The 17,712-nt window shown below is 36.4% G+C and overlaps 1 protein-coding gene across 1 annotated transcript in view; it reads left to right on the top strand.

Annotated features, from left to right (window-relative positions):
• The first annotated feature begins 641 nt into the window (after positions 1-641).
• The window catches only part of LOC145671470 (ornithine decarboxylase-like), a 70,363-nt gene continuing 53,292 nt past the window's right edge, over positions 642-17,712 (top strand). Inside the window, exon 1 of the mRNA XM_081740663.1 lies at positions 642-966. The gene's annotated coding sequence lies outside the window, so the exon portion shown is untranslated. The remainder of the gene's footprint in view (positions 967-17,712) is intronic.

Consider the following 17,712-nt stretch of genomic DNA (forward strand, 5'->3'; position numbering starts at 1 on the left):
AGCAATCAGGAAGATGGGATCCCCTAGAAAATTTTCTTCAGGCGCCCATGGCTGGAATCTTTCATCGGGAAGTCCTATGAGACAGGGGCGTCATTTAGGGGGGGGCAGGGAGGGGGATTTGCTCCCCCTGAGTTTGAGATGTATATAGATTTTATCAATATAATAATAGTAAATCAGTGAAAAACGCGAAATTTTACTTATATCAAGGGGTCTTGCCCCCCCAAGCAAAATCTGAAATGACGCTCCTGCTATGAGAGCAGCCACTAGCAATTGTTACGTTCGTCATTCCTTGGGAAAATTCTCCTTGGAGACGAATCACTGAGCACTTACTTGTTAGATTTTCATTTGAAGAATCTATATCACAAAGATATGAGAGAGTATGGAATTAGATTTTGGCCAAGAAAAACCTCTTAACAATTTATAAAAATATATATATTACGCAATGGTATTTAACTAGCATATAGTAATATTTTGATAATCCTTGCATTGGTAAATATTCAAACTTGTCTAGAAAAGCTTTTTTAAATAGTTTTTTAAAACTAAAATTTAGTGAATCTTTATGTAGACAGTTGGAAACACAGTGTGCCGCCTCACAGATGGTTCAATAACACAAAAATAGTCCCATCATTAATGGTTATAAACAAGCAGGATGGATTCTATTTAAAGTATGAACAAAGAACAGTGTACTGGGGGATACTTGAGAAATAATTTATTCATTTTTGAGTTAGTTTAAATCAAGTTAGAAGATTTTAAGTGACAGGAATAGCTGCGAAAGTAGTTCTAGTTCTGAAGTTATCTGTCTCAGTCTCTTTAGGGCATGGTGGTTGCAGTGAGGTAAACGAGCAAACCTGGCAGCGAGAATCCTGAAGTTTTTATCATCTTTATTCCGTGTGGAAGTTATAAAACTCATTCACCATTCCGTCATTAACTAGAGGCCTACCCAAAGGGTGGCAAGCATCCGTACAGGTAGGAAATGATTAATTTCTTAAAAATGAGTATTTACTACTGATAGCTTCACTATCATATTTCTTCATACTATTAGTAATTTGTCGAAATACAGGTTCCGTATTAATTTTGTCCTATGTTATGAGTCGTGTCTTCCAAAAATATGCAACGATTTCAGTCATGTTACACATAAAATAAACTTGTTACTACACATCTGTTACAAGTGTTGCATAAGTATTGATTTATGAGTCATCGTTTGCTCTCGGTGCAGACTACGTCGGGGTTGCAGCTGATAATTTCGTACGATGTGCGAAAAGGTTGACTTTCAGTATATGCAGTTTAAGTCGCGTAATACTATCATTTCATCGATTGTAGAAAATAGTCCTACTGCATTATTTATTGATACCTTGAAATATTTTGTGTATAACAAAATAGCATATCCATTTCATACATACCTGATGCAGCTAGTGTGACAATTCCCATAAAAATACAGTATAGCCAATTATTCAGAGTGCATTCATGGGGTAAATATATGAAAGAATTGGTACTGTCCTATTTTAGAGGGCACACTTACATTTATGAAATCTTAATTTGGTGCAGTTTTATTATATGGATCCACAGATTGTAAAATGTACGAAAAAAAGGGGGGATTCTTTAATTTGCCCATTTTATGTCGAGAACAGCCCAATAAACCCCTGCGGTGCTTCTAACCCGTTCCTACTATTACTAATACTGTAGATCCATATAGAAAAAACAGCACGGTTAATTTCAGTACAAAGTTCATTCGTAGGGGTAAATGCATTATTCTGTGCAGATAAAATTTTCGATAGTCGAGTGTAAATTTGGAACATTTAAATATATTAGCGAACTTGTAGTTCGCTGAGAAGCACGAATGGTATCTAACCGAAGAGCAGGCACGTCAGCGATGGTGGGTATACAGATAAACGAGGATACTGGAAAAGCACTTTATATGGCATAAAAATTCATGCTTGTATGTGACACAACTTGGATCACTCTAGACTGCCTTTACTTAGCACTTCAGGTCTTCGTTATGGAGTACTACATGGTGAAAAGCACACTTTGCATTTCATATTTCTTAACTTTAGGGGTGCCCTTCCAGTTTGAAGCCTAGTGAAAAGCACTTAAAACCTTAAAGTTGTAGGTTACGTTCCTTTACCACACCTGTTTGTCTCTACGAGCAACACTTTCTCAGAGATAACATTGATGTTTCAATAAACTGGAGGAAAGCCACAGTTGTTTCGATAGCCATGCGTGTTAAGTTTTTCTTTTCTGTGGAGATTCAATACTTCGAATCCCACTGGGTGATGATTTTTTTAAAACTTTCCTGCTATTCTTGCTGTATGGTTTTTTATTGTATGTACACCTTGTCTCAAAAAGGTTGAGCGCATTCTTTATTGGTGTTTTGAGGCAAAAATTTTCTAAGTCCAGCTTCGGGTATCTTCGGGAAAAAGTAAGCCAGGTTCGAACCTCCAAGCCAGCCTTTGCAATCGGGAAAAAGTTTGCAGATGTGTTTTTCTTCTTTTAAATATAATAAGACTTGTTACCAAGTGTTTAAAAAAGCAACATTGATTGAAATACTTAATGATACAATATTTCGAAACCTTTTATTAATGTGAGCACATGCTTGTTTGTCATTTAGCTCTCTATACGTAATGGAGCATTTAAATACGTTAAAGAATCTTTCCATATGTAAAAGAATGCTCAAAGTTAAGAAATAGAACATAATTATCGCCTGAGTAGTAAAATAAAAGTCAAAGTAGAACAGAAACAGCGTTTGTAATGGATATGAATGTCATAATTATCTTGAGATCCGTTATACATCGCTAGAAGCTTAGTTCTAGAAGTCCTTGTGTTAGCTCATTGGTAAGCTATCGGATTTCAAATCATAAGGTTGTGAGTTCGAATCCCATCTGGGTCAATACTCTTTTTTAAATTATATTTTCCGCAATGCATGAAAAATTATATAAAATAATTACATTAAAATACATAAGTTGTTTATATATAACATAATAATTGCAGAACATAGTAATTATTATGTTTAAAATATAACATCTGAGATAATTTTCACAGTAGGTCGTTATTATATATAAGAATGTTAAATACAAGTTAGGAAAATCGTTTAATAGCAATAAATAAGTTATATAGTGTTTTTATTTGCAGCTATTTGTCATACAGATTTAACTTCTCAATATTCTCATTACAGTATGTTATTTATATTCGTGAAATACAGTATATTCCTACGGATATAGAAAGTGTATAAACAGAGTATCCAAAGTCGTATCCTGCTTCAAGACACATAGCTTTTCCCGATCCCCTTAACGTCACGGGAAGAAACACAAATTCTCTTTAGAACGGAATGTCGTTACTTAGAGTCTCATTCGAATACGTTGAATATGCTTTTGTGTATTCATCTCTCTCTCTCTTTCGCTTTGTCTATGTGTGTGTGTGTGTTGCGGAATATCCCAAGTTGAATACAACATTTGCAAAGTATATGAGCATAATTGTCATCGAATACCAGAAATTGAAAGTCGTGTTTCTTCAGGTTAGGTTTGCGTGTTCATGTTAGCTCACTGGTAGAGTACGGACTTGCCACTGAAGAGGTCTTGTGTTCAAAGCCTACAGCTAATTATCATTCTTTTTTTAGTAGGATTGCACAGAAATCGGATACAAGGAGTGGTTTACTTCTAGAAATATTTTCAGAAGCGTTTAGGTAGCCCTGAAAAGGGCTGTTTTCGGGAGTTAAGGCGGGGACATTAATATTGTGTCCAAGACCCTTCTGAATTTATTACACGCTCCATTCTTGTGGGGATGGAATCTATTACATGGGTGACAAATCTATCTCCTTCCCCTACCTCCAGCCATGCTTCGGAAACAAGATGCCACAGGTCATTCTGAGTTCTTGGTGGATCTGCCTCAGGCCAACTTTCCCTTAGAGTACGCTTCACTTCTGCTCACATATTTTCCATGAGATTGAGGTCTGCTCCACGAGGCGGCAAGTCGATTAAATCAATCTCAGGGTGCCCTGCGAACCATTCCTGAACCACACGGGAATTATGTATTGGCGACTTGTATTGCTGGAACTGAATTACACCATCAGGCTGAAACAGATGGCACCATGATATTACTGATAATGTCTAAGTACTGAGCATTGTCCAGATGTCCTTCAATTCTATGAAGCTGTCCTGCTCCGCGACTGGAAATCCACCCCAACATAAAATAGATACATGGCCACTGCGATTGCAAGCAGCCACATATCCATGGTCATATCGGGTGCCTCTCGGACGATACACAAGACGGCGTCCCTCCTTTGATGTTGTGAATATGGATTCATCTGAAAAAACTACGTTTTCCCAATTGAGACCCACATTCGCCTGTGCAAACGCGAGACGGTAAATTTTGTGGTCGTCTGAGAGTTTTTCCTTCACGGCAGCAACACGGCCACGTAACCCAGCATGACGAAGCCTTCGCAGAGTTGTATGCTTACTACCAGGAAAGAGAGAAGCTTCCCTTATCTGTCTAGACGTCCTTAGTGGGTCTAACCGGGCTTCGTTTACTAATCTCGCATCTTGGGCTTCGGTTGACACATGCGGACGACCAGGAGATCGTAAATTACCAGTCTGACCTGTAGCACCATATTTCCGAATCCATTGCCTTCCTGTAGAGGCCGGGACACCTACTCGCCTGCTAGCTGCTGCAGTTGCAGAATAACCTTCCAACTCCCATAAAGTATTTACTGCTGTACGTCTATCCATAGTTACCAATATTCTGAGCTGTGAAAAGAAAGCAATAGGTAAAAGCTAGTACTTGACGTGTGATTGGTTACTTGCACGACACGCCTATTGTGGGGAACAGCGTTGCCAGATCTAGCATAATGATGCTAGATCTAGCATAATTTGCATGTCTCTAGCACCTAGCATCTTGCTTTTAGCATCCTGCCCAAATCTAGCACAATTTCAGCAAGTTATCAAAAAGCCGTAAAACCTGGAGAAGTTGGTCGTGGGAAGAAAAAGAACGGCAGAAATGTATCCTCTTCCATTGATTCATACACTCGGTAAACCATACAGGCAGTCTTACTTTCCTAAGTAAGTTCAGAACGGCTTTGGGCTTTTTTTTTTTTTTTGTGGCTCCACCCAGGGTTTTCTAATCCTTTAACTCCGAGTCATGGGCGGAGCTATGGGGGCCATTCTCCCCCAACTTTTTGACAACTTCACCATCTTTACTTCTGACTTCATGATCATATTTATTCCTGAAATGACAGCTCCGAGACCGACCAAAAATCTGCCCCCTCCCCCAGCAGACGATTCCCAACTCCGCTTATGCTGCGAAGTAATTTTCTTTCAAAATATGTAAACAAAAACTTTGCATTCATTTATACGATATATACGCCATTGAGTTTGGCAACGACTGCAGTAATTTAGTTGAGTTAAAATTTTGGTGCGTGAAGTATTGAGTTCTATCCATGCATTCTTGCTCTCTGTGTATTTTAAGTTACGTTATCGTATCTCAACTTTGTTTTTTTTTTTAAACTCCTGAATTAGTAATTATGAGGATCTAGCATAATTTGACCGAATCTAGCATAAGTTCGATCAGGTTTTGGAATAATTCCGAGCTGTGAGTCTGGCAACGCTGGTGGCGAACGACTTGGTCAACGACTCGCGAAAGAAATCTGAAAATGGTGCGCCGTAATAATAATAATAAAAACAGTTTTTATAAAGGAATATTAATACATACGAAAAGCTGTTTAAAGAATGAATTGTTATACTGACTTTACACGTATAAAAACATATACCATATACCAAACAGATTGAGCGATATGATTATAGCTGTTTTGAGACGAACACTTTCGAAGTCCAACTTCGGGTGTCTTCGGAAAACAGTAAACTAAAGCTGCTGGTTCGAACCTCCAAAGCCAACCTTAGTAATCGGGAAAAGATGTACAGATATGTTTTTCCTTCTGTTAAATATAATAAGACATGTTGAAATGGTATTAAGTGTAGAAAAAAGTAACATTGATTGAAATACTTAATGATACAATATTTCGAGACTATGTATTCACACTCTCGTTTCGTCATTGTGATTTCCATACGGAAAAGAGCATTTACGTATGAGCTGTTATATTTCAGAAGCAGCTTCCGAAAAGCGGTCATGTTAGCTCAGTGGTATACCACCGAGCGTTTAAATCGTGAGTTCGATACCCGTTCAGGTGAGATTCATTCATGATATTCTACTTTCCTCAATGCATGAAAATTATGTAAAATAGTTACATTACAATTCATCAGTTGTATATATATTTTCATATCATCAGTTGTATATATGAGTTGAATATATATATTCATATCATCAGTTGTATATATCAGGTGAATATATATATTCATATCACTTCACGACATAAGTAATTCTTATCTTTAAAATATAACATCTGAGGTATTCACAGAACGTCGGTGTGTTATGTGTGAATATTCAATACAAATTTTAAAAAAATCGTGTAATAGCAATAAATAAGTTATGTAATATATTTATTTGCAGCTACTTTCATCGCAGATAACTTCTCAATATTCGCATTACAGCATTTAGGTAGAGCATATCAAAAATCGGATCGTGGTTCAAGACAAAAAACTAGATAGCCCCAAACTGTCACGTAAGAAATTCACGAATCGCAAAAGTAAAGTGAAGAGATTGAGAGCGGTAATTCCTTAATCGCTCTCTCTCAACTCTCTCTTATCTGCATTTATACATATAAAAGTGTATGTATGTATGTTCCATCATAACTCATGTATGCCTAGAGCAGGGTTTCTCAACCTGGGAGTCGCGGCCCCTAGGGGATCGCGAAGATAGGCGGAAGAGATAAATATAGTTAGAATCTAATACCAGAAATTATTTTTAATTTTGTTCTGATAGGCATACTTTTATTTTTTATACACACTGTAAAGAACAATAAAAAATAAGTCTACTGAACATTTTCAAATGGTCTAGAATTCGTGTTACTATTCGGTTCAAAGTCTCTTGTCGTCGCGAATTCTGTCGAGAAATTTGAAGCTTAAAATATACAAAACGATAATCATGCCTGTTGTTCTGTATGGTTGCGAAACATGGTCGCTTACTCTGAGGGAAGAACATAGACTGAAAGTATTTGAGAACAAGATCCTTAGACGAATATTCGGACCCAAGAGGAACGGGAATGGGGAATGGCGGAAACTTCATAACGAGGAACTACATAATTTATACGGTTACCCAACATTGTTAGGGTCTTCAAGTCTAGGAGGCTTAGATGGGCAGGTCAGGTAGCTAGAATGGAAGAAAGTAGAAACGCTTTGAAAGTCTTGACTGGAAGACCAAACGGAAAACGACCATTAGGAAGACCTAGGGGCAGATGGGAGGACAATATTAAGATGGATCTCGCTGAGATAAGAATACAAAGTAGAAACTGGATCCAATTGGCTAAGGATAGAAGTCAGTGTAGAGCTTTTGTGAACGCGGCATTGAACCTCCGGGTTCCATAGGCCATAGAGTTAGTTAGTTAGTAGAGTTGTTTAAAAATGAATTTAAATCAAAGAGGTATGATATAAAACTAATGAGAACTGTATATAGAAATACTAGAAAAATACACATGAAACAAAACCTGCACATTGAAATACAATTAAAATTAAAACCTAATGAGATACCTAAGCATGGTGTAATTTCACTAGTGCAGCAATGCCCGGTTCAATCTTCATGACGAATAATATCAAGCCGTTTTCAACTGATAAGCGATTTCTTATCTTTGTTTTAATGTTTGCCATAAAAAAAAAAAAACACTTTCGCACAAGTACGATATAGCAAATGGAATTATTACTTTTAAAGCAGCAATCACCAGACCAGGATATTCTTCTCTCCTCATCAGGCAGAACTTGTCCAAGTCTTCGTTACAGAAAACCAGTTGCAAAGACTTGTCGCATGATCATTCAATTATTTGGTCAAGAAGTTGTGGGCTTAGATCGGATACGTTAATGGCCTCTTCAATGAAGGAGTTTAACATCCATCTTGAACCAGCACCTTCGTCGTTGGGAATATAGATATTACAGTTACTGTATCCACTGTCAGTGCCGGGCGCCGAAAAGAGGGGCCACACATTTCGGAGGAAGTGTGTTACTCAAGTTAGGAAAGTGCATGTGCACATGTGTAAAATAGAAGGAAAAACGTAGTAAAATGTGCTCAAAATTAAGGAAAGGTAGGGTTTATTTTGAAAATGTTATTGAGCTTCGTGCCAACCATGGTGGCGCTTCGTAGCTAGTCTGTCGACGTCACTCATATATACGGTGACATCGTACTATACTCTCGCCCCGGGCAATGATTTTCCATGGCACTGTTCACTATAAACAGAAAAAATGGATTCTACTATTATAGAAATAGGTATGTGAAAAATCCCACACAAGCTTATTATAAAACAAATTATAAAAGGGTCGCTGGCAAGAGCGTGTGATAAAAGGGGATCGTGATAGGAATTAGATTGAGAACCACTGGCCTAGAGTAATTTTAACCACATTTCTTATACTTTCAAAAAGAGTGCTGTCGGGTTACCTATGGTGAATGGGAGGGGGATACATATAAAAGATTGCTAGAAAATGATCGATATTAGATTCATAGTTTTCGGGGTCGCTTAGATAAATATTGTGACTTTCAATTTCGCTTAACTCCGATTAAGCTCTCATTAGTAGGGATGGGCACGAACGACTTTTCTTTGAAACTCGACTCGACTCGAAACAGACATCTTTGAGGTCTACTCTTGGACTCGGCGCGAAAAATATCTTCCAACTCGACTCGGATTAGAGTCAAGTCGAACCAAAACGAGCCAAATCCTGTGTGTAGTCCTACCTAGACAATACATAGACAATAATTATTCTATCATCAATTATACTACTGTTACTACAAATAATAATAATAATAATAATAATAATAATAATAATAATAATTATTATTATTATTATTATTATTATTATTATTATTATTATTATTATTATTATTATTATTATTATTATTATTATTATTATTATTATTATTATTATGACAACACCGTGTACAAACATGAACGATAGATGGTTAGTAAAGGAATACTAAAAGCTAGTTGACTGCCGACGTCGGTAGTCATGAAGTCTACAAGGCAAGGACATCGTTCATTACCCTAAGCTGTAAGCGTCGGTGACTACAGGTGGTCAACTATTAACCTCTCGCCAGAAATTGGTGGCCCCGCAGCGACGATCCGTGATGGCCCAAGTTCCATTTTGAAAACTTTACTACCAGCGGCAGAGACGCGATGAAACGCCAACGAACCACAAAATTACTCTCCCAAAATATGTTAAAATGCCTATATGTGTGATTTGTTTATATTTAGGTGAAACAAAAAAACACAAAACAAATACCCCGGGGTGGACGCGAACTATCAATATTACGATTACTAGGCACGTGTTCTTCTGACTTCCCCACGGAAACGATTATAAATGATCATAGATGGTGTGGGTCAATGAAAATTTGATCCACGACCCACCATGACCCACTCTGACCCACCACCCAAATGACCCATTGGCCCACTCTGACCCATCAACCATCGTGATCCACTCTGACCCACCACCAACTATGAACCACTCTGAACCATTGCGACCAACTCCGACCCACCAAAACCCATCGACATCAACTCTGACCGATGACCCACGTCCTCCTCTCCATTGACTAAAGAGATTACACTTGTAATAAAACAAGACTGTGAAATTATCACTTATCGGAGTTTGAATTTCTACCGTCATTGGCTCAAGCACCTCTTTGTTACAATACTGGTGGGTCTGACCTTTACGATATATAATGGCAAAGTGTTTCTCATCTTCCGAATTAAAATGAATTTAAATTTATCATATGTAATTATTTCTTTGTTGCCTTACAGACACATTTCAGTAGAAAATAGGGTGAAATTTAAAAATTTCGAATCAAGGAAAAGTAGACCAACGTAAAAAAAAAAAAGAGAGAGAAACTAATTTTCTATATAATTAAGCATGCCGTACTAATTGGAAATGCCCATGTAACTAAGTTTAGAATACAAATTTTATGGCCATTTTTCTCTAACTTTATGGCTTGATTGCCTTATGCTCGGAACGCTCCATATATTAAACACCAGCTTCAGCAATTATAAATAGAAAGCAGTGGGTATAAAATTCAAAAAGAACTTTAGTTTGCATTACTCAATTTTTTTTCTCAACTAATATCAATCGTTTTCGATTATTTTTACAAATCAACCCACTACCAATTTCCAATATATAGAAAATGCACCCCCGTCCCCCCGCTCATAAAAGACAATTTTAAAAAATGCCAGGGCATATTCTCTTTATTTTTAATAAAGAGTTATATGCTGAATTTCAGCTCTCAGTTGAACGGCTTGTGAAATACTAAATTTTTCGCAAAAATTCGGACTTCTACTCCCCCTAAGGATATGTATTATAATGAAAGTGACACGCGTATGATAACTTCCCAGTTGGGATTGGAGCCTGATTATATACCAAACGTCAATTCATTTGACTTTGCAATTTGACCGTGATGATTACGCAGACATAATTACTTTCAATTTTTTATGATACATATCCTTATTTCATATGTTACAGATGATCCAAAAATATTTTTTCAAGCAGTTAGCTCCTCTAGAATCTCACAGGCTGCATCCCAAAATCCAACTGCTACTATCCTATGACAATCCAAAAGTGACTGAACTTTTTTTATTAGGAACAAAAGACAAAAGAAAAATTGAGATCTTGAAAGTAAAATGTAGAAAAGCTCGGTGCCCCCAATAACTCCATATTTCTCCGCCCCTTCATTCCAAACTTAAAAATAAAACTTAATTCGAATATGGTTAATTAGTGAATTTATTACAGTTAAATTCCACTCACTACATGCTACAGCTACAACTATGTAAGAAAAAATAACAACTGTGAAACATGTTCTGAATTACTATTACATTTCTTACGCTATTATTAAACATATTAGAATAGTAAAAGAGGATTGTTCGTGAAATAGTATATTTGCTCATGATTTTTAACTTTTTCATACGGAAAAAATTAAAATATTATTCAAGTTTTAAAATTTGCACTCTGCAAATATGTTGCCCTCTAGGCAATGGGACTAATGTGGACTAATGGGAAATGCTGCACTGTTAGCGGCGCTGAAAACTTACGATTCGATTCTAATATCGGTTGATTTCGATATCTTTATGTCGCTACGTAACCACCCTGGGTGCTAATGGGAGCTTAATTGGACTTGAATTGAAAGTAGAGCTATTCACCTAAGCGACCACGAAACTATGGATTCAATAATAATATCGACCCGTTTCTAGCATTTTTGATATGTATCCCGACAGTACTCTTTTTCCAGACTGTAAGAAATATAGTTAAAATTGCTCTAGATATATCAGAATTATGTTGAAACACACACATAAATCCACTTTTATATTCTGTATAAATAGAGAGAGAGTGAGCGAGCGAGCGAGCGAGATAGGGCGACTCAAGGCCCACTTCCACATTGCAAAAGCATATATCAGGAATTGAATTGAAAATCTATGTAGACTTTCTGCTGTGGCATGCTTCATAAGGACAATTCGAGTCTGCTCACGTGACCTTTGGGGTTCATGAATTTTTTTGCGAGCGTTCCGACTTTGGATTCTCTGTTTATACCCTCTATTTATGCATCGAATAACTTTTCAAGAACATAAATGACATTCTATATTATGAATGTTGAGAATTACTCTCTATATGACAAATAGCTGCAAATAAATACACTACATGATTTATTTATTGCTATTGAACGAGTTTCTTAACTTGTATTTACATCCTCATATATAATACCGACCTACTGTGAAAATTATCTCAGATGTTATATTTTAAACATAATAATTACTATGTTCTGCAATTATTATGTTATAAATAAACAACTTATGTATTTTAATGTAATTATTTTATATAATTTTTCATGCATTGCGGAAAATATAATTTTAAAAAAAGTATTGACCCAGATGGGATTCGAACTCACAACCTCATGATTTGAAATCCGACAGCTTACCAATGAGCTAACACAAGGACTTCTAGAACTAAGCTTCTAGCGATGTATAACGGATCTCAAGATAATTATGACATTCATATCCATTACAAACGCTGTTTCTGTTCTACTTTGACTTTTATTTTACTACTCAGGCGATAATTATGTTCTATTTCTTAACTTTGAGCATTCTTTTACATATGGAAAGATTCTTTAACGTATTTAAATGTTCCATTACGTATAGAAAGCTAAATGACAAACAAGCATGTGCTCACATTAATAAAAGGTTTCGAAATATTGTATCATTAAGTATTTCAACCAATGTTGCTTTTTTAAACACTTGGTAACAAGTCTTATTATATTTAAAAGAAGAAAAACACATCTGCAAACTTTTTCCCGATTGCAAAGGCTGGCTTGGAGGTTCGAACCTGGCTTACTTTTTCCCGAAGATACCCGAAGCTGGACTTAGAAAATTTTTGCCTCAAAACACCAATAAAGAATGCGCTCAACCTTTTTGAGACAAGGTGTACCTATTACACGGGGGTGATTAACAACTTTTCTAAGCTAATAAAAGATAAGAAGTTGCATAGGTGTGAAACCTTTCGTATATTTTCCAGTGTAATTCCTCCTCAATGTAAGACACCTCCTACATTGATTCATAAGATTTTCGTAAATCTGAAGAGAAAAAAAATCTGGGATTAACTTTACAATGCCCGCTTTAGCTCGTATACTCGGTCAGAAACGAGACATTACACACTATTAATTTTATGAGAAAGATCAAAACTTCCCTAACCTTAAGCTAAGCCGTTCCTACCCCTACCATACTAATCCTTATCATACTCTGCTTTACCTTATCCTAGTCTACTATACCTTTTAAAGCGGCCCTACTTATCGATTTATTATTATTATTATTATTGAGCAAGGAAACAGAAAAAAGTTCGAGGGTATTACATTTGGTGACAAATTTATTTTTCGCTGTTTGCTGTTCCGCCTATAAACTTCGTTGTCTTGATACGTCATTCGATTTCATAGACTGCTTTCCACAGCGTTCTCACTCCCCCCCCCCCCTCACACACTTAAGTGTCTTAGTAGTTCGAAATAATATACTCCAATCATTATATCACAGTTTGATAGTGTCCCCTCAAAATTCCATAGAACACTGGCCATTGACGTACTCCGAAGAGTCTCATATGAAATACTTTGGAAGTGGGGTTGAGGTATGTTCTCCACTGCTTTGAAACCCGTTTTGTCTTAGGTTCAAAGTGGTTGATGAAAGTGTATCCTGAATAACGAATCTGTACTGAAACCTTCTGCCACTCTATAGAGATAAATGATGTACTCGCAGGCGAGCGCTCACTTATATTTCTTCGAGAAACGTTTATCTGGAGAGAAATTAAAATGACTTGGGTCTGCACTGGACACTATTTGATGTATCTGTTACGTGTTAATTTATATTTTATACAAAACAAAGTATTACTTTAATTAACTTCCCAAATCTATAGTTTACCAATGAATTAAGATACCACTTTCTTTTCACTGTCAACCTTGAGTTGCCTTATATATATCTCTATACACAATTAAACAGGAACCTTCCTGTGGCCAAAAAATTATCACAATAACTATGACCACACTTGATTACAATAACCCACTAAAATATCAATTGCCACACTCGACTGTAACTCTCCTTAACATACAAAAGACTTCAGGCACTTATGGCTCCATTTCTACATCAACACGATTACACATTATTTATTTCTACATAGTAACACCCTTCATTTGTTTTTACACTTTTCCAACACACTGTCCGATTATTCCCAATCAACACCTTGTCCGACTAATCAACATAACCCAACAATATCTTAGCTCTAGCGCAGGACGATGTTTCAACTCCTAGGGGGCAAGAAGTATACCTGGAAAGAATACTGCACTCGCTGCTGTGTTCAGCATTCAGACATCTGGCAACTTGCCTGGCTGGTGTTTTTCTCATGCTGTCCCACAGGCTTATGTGCCCAGCACTTCGTCAGCGGGTAGTGTAACCTTTTATGTGAAATTCAATAGTTTCTGTAATACACCATAAGTCTTTGATTCTGCAATACCGTGTCATGGATAACCAATGTTTTCTGGATCAGCTCTGTTGAAGGTACAGCGATCAATGGATGTCTGGCACTATTGGAAATGTGCGACTCAACATTAGAAATTGATATTCTTCAGTGATTGACACATATCAAGATGGATTCTTTGGGGCAGTTTCCTTCTTGTAAAGGTATTCAATAACTGCTTGGTTTTTCGCCGGTTGTCCCTTGCACATGCCTATTTGGAAGGCCGTTTTGTTGATTTGCGAAACCTGGAGTAAAATTAAATTGTGCCAATCATGTAGGTGAGAATTCCGTATCCACCATGAATAAATTATTTTGTGGTACAGTGATATTTCACTAAATTTCTAAAGCAAATGACAATGTACTTCATATTAATCCAATACAGTACTTAGTATATGTTAAATAACATTCACTGCCTTTTATATGCATCATTGCATCAAATCCATTCAAATTAAAACAAATGTATTCTTTATATAAGCAGCTCATCTGCAAATTTTAGGTTTCCAAACTGTGCTGTGTCAAAGGATGGAAAGTCTTATAGAACGTTTATATGCGTCCGTCCTTCCGTTTTATTTGACGATGAATATAGCAAAATCTGTAAGATATATTAAACTTTTTTCTTTGCTAAATAATGGACTCAGTATCTCAAGAATAGGTAATCTCCTTTAATCCTCTATTCATACCGTAACGAAAATGGTAGAAATCGAATCTTTTAGAAATATATATATGCAGAGAGAGAGAGAATGCTTTCATATGGACTTCCAACCGGAAGTTAGAAATTTGCCACTTTTAAGTTTTAAAACTAAACCCCACAGTTTGGAAATTACCGTTGTTTCACAATACTACCCAACGCAATTTTACTCGTTCATTGAAAGGAAAAAAAAGTTGAAATGAATAATAATTTATCAGTTAATAGCACTAATAGAACTAGAATATATTTAATTCTACACGTCTATCAAATTTCTGAGAAATCTATTATTAGCATTACTACTATTACTTTTTTTTTGAAATTAAATAATCATCCTGTACAGTCCATTTGGCTCTAGAGGGCTTAACCTTCAAAGAAAGGAATTTATCATCTTTATGACCTTTGGTATATCACTTTGAATAAAAATGAGCCAGCTCATTGAAGCGTTGCTGTTTCAGATTTTTTATGCATTATTATTATTATTATTAGCTTTAAAAACTGCGTTCTGCAGATTCAACTGGAATAGAAATGGTGTGGAAGAATGCAGTGGGCTAGTGTTAAATAATATTAGGATAAGACTCATATAAGGTCATTGACCAGCGCTGTAGCATTTTGTACAAGTACGTATGCAGGAATTTATTTCGTGAGGGATCCAAAGCATTTGGGAGATTCAAGTGTAATATGAGGATAAATTAAATTCGTGAAATCACCCCCCGGAAATTACATTAAATCTACAGAAGAGTTAGGATTTCGAGGGGAGGGATCCGAAGCCCTAGGAGCCACCCCCTGCGTACGTCCCTGATTCAGTGCGACAATGATGTACCGATCGCTCCAGTCTTAACGTAACATAATAAGATATCGACGGATTCACTTGCTTAAATCCTCTGACAAAATGATGGTTCATAATTTCTAAACAGCAAACAGTGTGTTTGAATTGCTTCACAACTCCAGTTTTTTTTTTTTTTTTCTTTGAGTGCGTTGTTGCCATAGTTTTAGGGAACTTATAATAAAAAATTATGTGCGCAAATATATTTTGAAAAAATGTACGTTTACATACACAAGTTAGTGAAAGAGCCAAGAACATCCATTAGGACCTTTTATTTATTTATTTATTTAGTTAGTTAGTTAGTTTATGGGGACCAAGTGTGTACGTTTGACACTATTGCCAGATGGTTTGAGTTATTTAAACAGGTGAGGGAGATTTTGAAAGATGACCCTCTTCTTCAGCCGACCTCGGGAAGGTGCGAATAAGAGCTCTGTTCACAGAGCATGGCAGTGGGAAGAAAATAGCCATATCACCTGGAGATACAAAAGTTTGCATTAGTGGTGATAGCATTGATACGATACTCCTTTGAATATGAGGAAGATATTTGAAAAAGTGGTTCCTGATTCTTTCACGAACAAAAAATGAGGAGGAAGATCTGCTCGGCTAAATTGCTTAATATGCTTATGCTCCAAAATTACTGACAGACATATGCACAGGGTATGTGAAAGTTTATTTTAATATTAAATCTTCACAAACAAAACTCAGAACTGCGTGTGTTTGACTGAAAATGGTTGAAACCAGTTGTTCTTGGACAAGTTTTCGGATTTTGAAAGCTAATTTGTACGATTTTAAATTACTGTTAGTTGATTGCATGCTAGAAGTTCGGACCACAAATGAGACGTATTATGGTATTTTTGTGTTGAACCGTCCTTTCAGAGATTGAAAATATGACTTCAGAGATAGGAATCTGGAGGGATTGTTTTATATGACAAATCTCCTGCTCGCAAAATATGTTCAATTGAGAAGAAACTGATTAGTGAAATTATCCAGGTTCTTGAACATCCATCGCACAGTTCCCACTGTGTACCGTGTTTTGGTTGTTTCCTGGAGTGAAGCCTGACATCGCTGGAGAGCCTTGTAAGAGGATGGAAGACTTTGGTTTGGAATAAATCCAGCTCTGGTGACAGTACCTCAGTCTGAGTATCATCGTGCCTTTTATAAGTGGTTCCAGCGCTTTCAGCGATGTTAGTAGTATGATGGAGATTATTGATTGAAGGATTGTAGATAAATATTTTAGTACAGGTTATGATGTGGATTTTGAAGGGCTACTTTCTGATTATTCCAGGGATAAAATATAATGTTATTAGGGTCAAGTCTAGGAGGTTTAGGTGGGCAAATCATGTAGTCAAGATGGAAGAAAGTAGGAACGCTTTCAAAGTCTTAACTGGAAGACCAATTGGAAAACGACTATTAGGAAGACCTAGGCGCAAATGGTAAGACAATATTAAGATGGATCTCGCAGAAATAGAAATAGAAACTGGATCCAGTTGCCTAAGGCTGGAAGTCAGTAGAAAGCTTTTGTGAACGCGCGGCATTGAATCTCCGGGTTCCATAGGCCATAGAGTTAGTTAATACAATGTAACGATGAAGCTTTAATTTCGATGTGGTGCCTCATATCGAGTAATCTCTCGGTATGCAAGAAGTTAAAGTTAATGCTTAAATTTTATAGCGAAACGGCAGTAGATATGTTGATGATGCAATACTTGAAAAGAGGTCAACATTCTTACGTGAACTAGCACTTCTGTTATCACTTGACATCAAACCTAGTAAGTTCACTACATTGAAAGATTTGTAATAATAGTATTGTTTTTCTCTGACGTCATTGTTGATACATTTAACGTTCGAAAGACAAAAGTTTACTGTTTTCTTTTAAAACTACTTTACTTTTGCGTTACAGTTCAACCTAAGATTTCTGATGTAATTGTAATGTAGTCACGTTTAAGGATACCTTATTTATTTTATTTAGTTTTTTTTTTTTTTTCCTTTTCTTTCTTTCTTGAATTTAACGTGTGGAATGAATGTGGAAGTGAGTAAGACACAAAGGCTTATCTTTGCCTGTTTCGGATGATCGTTATTGTTAATGAAACAAA

This window comes from Thermobia domestica, chromosome 2 (assembly GCF_964235325.1).
Source record: "Thermobia domestica chromosome 2, izTheDome1.hap1.1, whole genome shotgun sequence".
NCBI classification, from domain to species: domain Eukaryota; kingdom Metazoa; phylum Arthropoda; class Insecta; order Zygentoma; family Lepismatidae; genus Thermobia; species Thermobia domestica.